Below are 9731 nucleotides of genomic sequence, written 5' to 3'. Positions count from 1 at the left end.
TTTCTAAAATAATTGTTTTGATTAAATAAACAGAGTTGCTACAGTTGAACATTGTTGCATTAAAACGTATTCCGTGGCGATTTTAGCATGTCAATCTTGATGGGGCAAACTCAACAAAAATGTTTTTTATGCATGCCAGAAAAGCCACTACACAACACAACACAACACTAAACAATACATTAATTGCACTGTAACAGTGACAAACGGTGCCCACAAACTGTTAGGGATTACATAAAGCTGTCCCAACAGCAGAGCTTTCTTTTCAGCAGCATGGAGGGAATCCTTATCCCTGCTACACCTGGCTATCAGCAGAGCCTTGTCTGGCAGCGAAACAGTTCATTCAGCCTCGTTTACTGCCTTAAAAAAATAAAATCAGCTGATATGGCTGACTTGCTTAATCAAATGTGGTTTCTACTGAAAATTGAGATGTACAAACTATGGCATAAGGGGACGACGAGCGGATAAGAGGCAATCCGTAATTTCGATTAAGACATTAATGAGCGAGCTAGGACGGACTTAGTCAATATAACTATTTGTTCAGTACTTTTGAAATGACCACCCATACGTAAAAATGTATGCACACATGACTGTAAGTCGCTTTGGATAAAAGCGTCTGCTAAATGGCATATTATTATTATTATTATTATATTATTATTAAATGTACAGCGACAGAATTCAGAACATGGGCCGTTCTTACAGTATTCTCCCTGTACACCATGTCAGTGTTTGAAGTGGATGTGGTGTTGGAGTCAGGCGCAGGACACAGAAGCTAGTCCAACAGACTTTACTAGTCAGAAATATGACAATACAAAAAGAACGGGCCTCAAACAACGGAGGCGAGCGATACGCAAACAGTGCGTAAAACACGAAATATAAGCGATGCGCAAACAGTGCGTCAATACACTTAAATACACCAGAGCAAAATCCAAAACCCTAACGGACAGGCGGACAACAACACACAACTACAAACAAAACCAAAGGAAATTTATAGGTGACATAATCAATAAGTGATAAGACACAGGTGCACCAAACAGACAAAACCAAACAAACATAGAGAGCATCAAACGGTAGCAGCTAGTACTCCGGGGACGACGAACGCCAAAGCCTGCCCGAACAAGGAGGAGGAGCAGTCTCGGCGGAATTCGTGACACTACCCCCCCCTTGACGCGCGGATCCAGCCGTGCGCCGACCCCGGCCTCGGGGACGGCCAGGAGGACGTGGAGCAGGGCGCGTGGGATGACTACGATGGAACTCAGTCAGGAGGGATGGATCTAAAATGTCCCTCCGAGGCACCCAGCACCGTTCCTCCGGACCGTACCCCTCCCACTCCACGAGATATTGTAGACCCCCCATCCGACGTCTCGAATCCACGATGGACCGGACTGAGTACGCCGGAGCCCCCTCGATGTCCAGTGGGGGCGGAGGGGTCTCCCTTATCTCACTCTCCTGGAGTGGACCAGCTACCACCGGCCTGAGGAGAGACACATGGAATGAGGGGTTAATGTGATAGTCATTGGGCAGTTGCAACCTGTAACACACCTCATTCAATCTTCAAATGGCCCCACAAACCGCCGGCCAAGCTTCCGGCAGGGCAGGCGAAGGGGCAGGTTTCGAGTCGAGAGCCAGACTCGATCTCCAGGGGCGTAGACTGGACCCTCACTGCGGTGGAGGTCGGCGCTCGCCTTCTGCCTGCGGATGGCCCACTGCAGATGGACGTGGGCAGCATTCCCACGTCTCCTCCGAGCGCCGAAAACCACTCATCCACCGCAGGGAGCCTCGATCTGGCTCTGATGCCATGGTGCCAGAACCGGCTGATAACCTAACACACACTGAAAAGGGGTCAGGTTAGTAGAGGAGTGGCGGAGAGAGTTCTGAGCCATCTCTGCCCAGGGGATATACCCCACCACTCCTCCGGCCGGCCCTGGCAATAGGATCTCAGAAACCTACCCACATCCTGGTTTACTTTCTCCACCTGCCCATTACTCTCCGGGTGGTAACCCGAGGTAAGGCTAACCGAGACCCCAAGCTGCCCATGAACGCCCTCCAGACTCTAGAGGTGAACTGGGGACCCCGATCAGACACTATATCCTCGGGAACCCCGTAGTGCCGGAAGACGTGGGTAACAAAGCCTCAGCGGTCTGTAGGGCAGTAGGGAGACCCGGCATAGGAATGAGACGACAGGCCTTAGAGAACCGATCCACAACGACCAGAATAGTGGTATTCCCCTGGGAGGGGGGAAGGTCCGTGACAAAGTCCACCGAGAGGTGAGACCACGGCCGTTGTGGAATGGGCAGGGGTTGTAACTTCCCCCTGGGCAGGTGTCTAGGCGCCTTACACTGAGCGCACACCGAGCAGGAGGAGACATAAACCCTCACGTCCTTAGCCAATGTTGGCCACCAGTATTTAACACTAAGGCAGTGCACTGTCCGGCCAATACCTGGATGTCCAGAGGAGGGTGACGTATGAGCCCAATAAATGAGCTGATCACGGATCTCGAGCGGCACGTACGTCCGACCCACTGGACACTCTGGGGGAGTAGGGTCGGTGCGTAACGCCCGCTCAATTTCCGCATCGACCTCCCATACCACCGGTGCCACCAGACAAGACTCCGGCAGTATGCGAGTGGGCTCAATGGACCTCTCCTCTGTGTCATACCGCCGGGACAGGGCGTCTGCCTTACCGTTCTGGGACCCTGGGATGTACGTGATCTTAAAAACGAACCGGGTCAGGAACATGTTCCACCTAGCCTGACGAGGGTTTAATCTCCTAGCTGCCCGGATGTACTCCAGGTTACGATGGTCGGTCAGAATGAGAAAGGGGTGTTGAGCCCCCTCAAGCCAATGCCTCCACACCTTTAGGGCTTGAACCACGGCTAACAGCTCCCTGTCCCCTACGTCATAATTACGCTCCGCCGGGCTGAGCTTCTTAGAATAAAAAGCGCAGGGACGGAGCTTAGGTGGCGTGCCTGAGCGTTGCGACAGTACTGCCCCAATACCGGCCTCTGACGCGTCCACCTCTACCTGGAACGCTAAAGCGGGTTCAGGGTGCGCTAGCACCGGAGCCGAGGTGAACAGGTCTTTCAGTTTACAAAACGCCCTGTCCGCCTCAGCTGACCACTGCAAACGCACTGGCCCCCCTTCAGCAGGGAAATAATGGGAGCTTCTACCTGTCCAAAACCCCGGATAAACCTCCGGTAGTAATTGGCAAACCCAAAAACTGCTGCACCTCTTTCACAGTGGTTGGGGTTTGCCAGTTACGCACGGCTGACACACGGTCAATCTCCCATCTTCACCCCTGACGCGACAACCGATGACCCAAGAAGGAGATGGACTCCTGGAAAAACAGACATTTCTCTGCCTTGACATACAAGTCATGCTCCAACAGTCTACCCAACACTCGGCGTACCAGGGCTACATGCTCGGCACCTGTAGCAGAGTACACTAAGATGTCGTCAATGTACACTACCACTCCCCTGCCCATGCAGGTCCCGGGAAGATCTCGTCCACAAATGATTGGAAGACTGAAGGAGCATTCATTAACCCGTTTGGCATGACAAGATACTCAAAATGACCTGAGGTGGTACTAAATGCTGTCTTCCATTCATCCCCCCCCCCTAATGCGCACCAAGTTATATGCGCTCCTGAGATCCAGTTTTGTGAAGAACCGCACCCCGCGTAATGATTCAGTCATACTCGCAATCAGAGGAAGAGGGTAACTGTATTTCACAGTGATCTGATTGAGACTACGATGATCAATACACGGGCGCAAACCTCCATCTTTCTTCTCTCACAAAAAGAAACTCGAGGACGCAGGGGGAAGTGGAGGGCCGTATGTATCCCTGTTTCAGGGACTCAGCTATGTATGTCTCCATAGCCGCCGTCTCCTCTTGAGACAGAGGATACACATGGCTCCGCGGAAGTGCCGCACCTGTCTGGAGGTTTATCGCACAATCTCCCTGCCTATGAGGTGGCAATCGTAGCCGCCTCGTCTTGCTGAACACGAGTGCCAAATCCTCATACTCAGGGGAATGTGCATTGCGGGCACTTGGTTCGGACTCTCCACTGTGGTCGCCCCCACGGAAACACCTAGACACGCCCAACACACTGGCCAGACCATTCCTTGAGAGCCCTCTGTTGCCACGAAATGGTGGGGTCATGGGTGACTAACCAAGGAAGCCCCAGCACCACGGGATACGCAGGAGAGTCAATTAGGTACAACTGAATAATCTCCTCATGACCCCCTGCGTCTTCATCTTTATTGGCGCCTGTGACTTCCCCTAATCAACCCAGACCCCAACGGGCGGCTATCTAGGGCATGGACAGGAAAGGGTGCATCAACGGGCAGGAGGGGAGTCCCTAACCTAGAACAAAATTTCCGATCATTAAAATTCCCAGCTGGGCCTGAATCGACTAGCGCCTTATGCTGGGAATGAGATGCAACCTGAGGAAATACTACAGGTATACAAAAGTGAACAACAGAGAGCTCTGGGTGAGTGGGGCGCCTACTCACCTGAAATGACTCTCCAGTGCGCGACCTGTTGTCCCGATTCCCCTGGAGACCCTCCCCAGCACCTAGCCGCAGTGTGTCCTCCACGGCCACAGCTGGTGCAGGGGACGCCCCCTCGGATTCTCTCTCCTTCTCCCTCTAGCGCCAGCACCCCCGAGCTCCATTGGGCTCGGGCTCGGAGGTGCTGGGGAATGTAATGGACGGCCCCATCTCGGGACGTCCGCGGGTGGCCAGCAGGGTATCCAGACGGATGGACATGGTCCACTAGCTGGTCAAAGGACAGATTGGTGTCCCTGCAGGCCAGCTCCGACGAACGCCCTCTCGCAGGCTACACCTATAGTGGTCGATGAGGGCCCTCTCATTCCACCCCGCATCCGCCGCTAGAGTCCGGAAATCAAGGGCGAAATCCTGTGCGCTCCTCTTCCCCTGTCGGAGGTGGAACAGACGCTCCCCCGCCGCTTTACCCTCAGGAGGGTGATCGATAACAGCCCTGAAGCGGCGGGAGAACTCCGTGTAGCTGATGGTGGCGGCGTCTATTCCACTCCATTCGGCGTTGGCCCACTCCAACGCCTTGCCGGAGAGACAGGAGATGAGGGCGGACACGCTCTCGTATCCCGAGGGCGCCGGGTGTATGGTGGCCAGGTAGAGTTCCACCTGAAGGAGGAACCCCTGACACCCGGCTGCTGTGCCATCATACGCCCTCGGGAGCGAGAGCCAAATCCCACTGGATTCCGAACCGGTCTGGTGGGACTGGCCGATGGTGGTGGTAATGTAGGAGGAGGGGGCACGCCTCCCCTTTCACGGCGCAGGGTGTTCATGACCTCCTGCATGGCGGAGCCGAGTTGCTGGATCCTGGCGTCCTGGCAGCTGACCCGATCCTCCAGCGACTCGGTCGCCGCCGCTGCTCCTGCTGACTCCATTGATGGTGTGTTGTTCTGTCAGTGTTTGAAGTGGATGTGGTGTTGAGTCAGGCGCAGGACACAGAAGCTAGTCCAACAGACTTTACTAGTCAGAAATATGACAATACAAAAAGAACGGGCCTCAAACAACGGAGGCGAGCGATACGCAAAACAGGCGTAAACACGAAATATAAGCGATGCGCAAACAGTGCGTCAATACACTTAAATACACCAGAGCAAAATCCAAAACCCTAACGGACAGACGGACAACAACACACAACTACAAACAAAACCAAAGGAAACTTATAGGTGACATAATCAATAAGTGATAAGACACAGGTGCACCAAACAGACAAAACCAAACAAACATAGAGAACATCAAACGGTAGCAGCTAGGACTCCGGGGACGACGAACGCCGAAGCCTGCCCGAACAAGGAGGAGGAGCAGTCTCGGCGGAATTCGTGACACACCAAGTCAGAACCGTAGGATAAATAAAGGGGTCATATAAGCAGACAATGAAAGAACGTTGCAATATTACAATATTATTATATTACAATATTCGATTATTACATTTCTGAAAAACAGGCTATAGGCTACATGTGCACCACCAAGTCAGAACAGTAGGCTAAGTTATGAGGGGGAGAGGGACCAAATTATTATGGCGAGGCACATGGGCTACTAACAGCTTACTACACAACATACACTTAGTATTACTTTCTTAGCTACAGTATACATATCTCCCTGGCATATTACATCATTTATGCAGTAGCATACAGTACATTTTTGGACTCACCTTGTTGTGCTGTGCTCACTTGTACAGGAAGGTGGCGTGGCGGTCCTTCTTGTGGGCAAATTTTGTCATCAAACTTTGTCATCAAAGTCTGGCATTCTCTGGATTTATGGTGCTTTCAAGACAACTGGGAACTCTGAAAAAAAAAAGTCGAATCATGACGTCAGTGACCTTCAGGTCGGAGCTCTAGAAAGAGGCCCGAGTTACCAACATGGAATTCCGAGTTGGATGACCGTTCAAAATGTATTTTCCCAGTCAGAGCTCGATTTTTTCTGAGTTCCCAGTTGTCTTGAACTCTCTGAAGTCTGAGATTTCCCAGTTCCGAGTTTCCAGTTGTTTTGAACGCAGCAGAAGTCATGCTGGATTGACAGCATGGCCAATGTAGTCAATATTTTCTGGCCCATGGTGTTGCATGTAAATGTTTATCCATTTAAGTTTGGAAAAGAGACCCTTAAATCCAGACTTGGACCACACACCCACTCCACTGAATAGCAGGCTAGTGATTGCTTTGCAACGCCTGCAAACCACTCATTGTTGAATTTGCAATTTCCAACTTGTTGTGTAATGTTTATGTCCAATGGCCGATGAGCAACGATACGTTTTATCTATAGTTTATCTTCATATGACAAGGATTGAAAAGGATTTGCCAGTAGATTGTCGACTTGATTCACGATTATGACTGCTTGCCTAGCTTGCGAGCTAAGACTTCGAAAGTATGATGTTGACATGATCAGTCCAATCAAAGCTACAGTAGATATAAGGTGATTTGATGTTATTTTATCTGTGGCCAATGACCTTGAGCCTTCTTGGATGGGCACTTCTGATGTAACTCTATGGCAGCACCCATGGGGCTTGAATTCTGCGGTGACGTAGTGTCCCCATTAGTGACAGAACACTGAGCCAATCACGGCACATCTAGAGAACATTACCAACTCCTACACTCCGTATTTTCTGCTGGCTGTCCCACCAACACAGAAAGCAATGAGCTAGGGTGAAACACCTGCATTTTGGAGCTGCCTTACTCAAGAAAGCAAAAAAGAGACCATGTTTGTATGTGGCTTTATTAACTCAATTATTTGTTTTTGTTTTTGTATTGTTTGCAAACTGATATGTGACACGTATTAATGCCAAAAATAACATGCAAAACAGGCAACAACAAAACATAATATATACAGTGGGGAGAACAAGTATTTGATACACAGCCGATTTTGCAGGTTTTCCTACTTACAAAGCATGTAGAGGTCTGTAATTTTTATCATAGGTACACTTCAACTGTGAGAGACGGAATCTAAAACAAAAATCCAGAAATCACATTGTATGATTTTTAAGTAATAATTTTCATTTTTTTGCATGACATAAGTATTTGATACATCAGAAAAGCAGAACTTAATATTTGGTACAGAAACCTTTGTTTGCAATTACAGAGATCATACGTTTCCTGTAGGTCTTGACCAGGTTTGCACACACTGCAGCAGGGATTTTGGCCCACTCCTCCATACAGACCTTCTCCAGATCCTTCAGGTTTCGGGGCTGTCGCTGGGCAATACGGACTTTCAGCTCCCTCCAAAGATTTTCTATTGGGTTCAGGTCTGGAGACTGGCTAGGCCACTCCAGGACCTTGAAATGCTTCTTACGGAGCCACTCCTTAGTTGCCCTGGCTGTGTGTTTCGGGGTCGTTGTCATGCTGGAAGACCCAGCCACGACCCATCTTCAATGCTCTTACTGAGGGAAGGAGGTTGTTGGCCAAGATCTCACGATACATGGCCCCATCCATCCTCCCCTCAATACGGTGCAGTCGTCCTGTCCCCTTTGCAGAAAAGCATCCCCAAAGAATGATGTTTCCACCTCCATGCTTCACGGTTGGGATGGTGTTCTTGGGGTTGTACTCATCCTTCTTCTTCCTCCAAACACGGCGAGTGGAGTTTAGACCAAAAAGCTCTATTTTTGTCTCATCAGACCACATGACCTTCTCCCATTCCTCCTCTGGATCATCCAGATGGTCATTGGCAAACTTCAGACGGGCCTGGACATGCGCTAGCTTGAGCAGGGGGACCTTGCGTGCACTGCAGGATTTTAATCCATGACGGCGTAGTGTGTTACTAATGGTTTTCTTTGAGACGTCCCAGCTCTCTTCAGGTCATTGACCAGGTCCTGCCGTGTAGTTCTGGGCTGATCCCTCACCTTCCTCATGATCATTGATGCCCCACGAGGTGAGATCTTGCATGGAGCCCCAGACCGAGGGTGATTGACCGTCATCTTGAACTTCTTCCATTTTCTAATAATTGCGCCAACAGTTGTTGCCTTCTCACCAAGCTGCTTGCCTATTGTCCTGTAGCCCATCCCAGCCTTGTGCAGGTCTACAATTTTATCCCTGATGTCCTTACACAGCTCTCTGGTCTTGGCCATTGTGGAGAGGTTGGAGTCTGTTTGATTGAGTGTGTGAACAGGTGTCTTTTATACAGGTAACGAGTTCAAACAGGTGCAGTTAATACAGGTAATGAGTGGAGAACAGGAGGGCTTCTTAAAGAAAAACTAACAGGTCTGTGAGACCCGGAATTCTTACTGGTTGGTAGGTGATCAAATACTTATGTCATGCAATAAAATGCAAATTAATTACTTAAAAATCATACAATGTGATTTTCTGGATTTTTGTTTTAGATTCCGTCTCTCACAGTTGAAGTGTACCTATGATCAAAATTACAGACCTCTACATGCTTTGTAAGTAGGAAAACCTGCAAATTCGGCAGTGTATCAAATACTTGTTCTCCCCACTGTATATATATATATATATATATATATATATATATATATATATATATTTTTTTTTTCTAAACAGGTTGGGTACAAAACAGGTAGGGCTCTGCCCCACCTGCCCTGAATGACGGGTTGCCACTGAACATATTATGATTTAAGCTTTAAACCATGTTCTCTGAAGTATAACATGATGACACACATGAACATTTACAGTTCCAGTCTGTTTGGATAAGTTTGGATAAACCTACTCATTCAAGGGTTTTTCTTTATTTTTACTATTTTCTACATTGTAGAATAATAGTGAAGACATCAAAACTATGAAATAACACATATGGAATCATGTAGTAAGCAAAAAAGCAATAAATAAAATTATATCTTATATTTTAGATTTTTTAAATAGCCACCCTTCGCCTTGATGACAGCTTTGCACACTCTTGGCATTCTCTCAACCTGCTTCACCTGGAATGCTTTTCCAACAGGCTTGAAGGAGTTCCCACATATGCTAAGCACTTGTTGGCTGCTTTTCCTTCACTCTGCCGTCCGACTCATCCCAAACCATCTCAATTGGGTGGCGGTCGGTGGATTGTGGAGGCCAGGTCATCTGATGCAGCACTCCATCACTCTCCTTCTTGATAAAATAGCCCTTACACAGCCTGGAGGTGTGTTGGGTCATTGTCCTGTTGAAAAACAAATTATAGTCCCACTAAGCCCAAACCAGATGGAATGGCGTATCACTGCAGAATGCTGTGGTAGCCATGCTGGTTAAGTGTGCCTTGAATTC

The sequence above is a fragment of the Coregonus clupeaformis genome, chromosome 7 (assembly GCF_020615455.1).
Source record: "Coregonus clupeaformis isolate EN_2021a chromosome 7, ASM2061545v1, whole genome shotgun sequence".
NCBI lineage: Eukaryota > Metazoa > Chordata > Actinopteri > Salmoniformes > Salmonidae > Coregonus > Coregonus clupeaformis.
Note: the sequence above shows the minus strand (reverse complement) of the source record.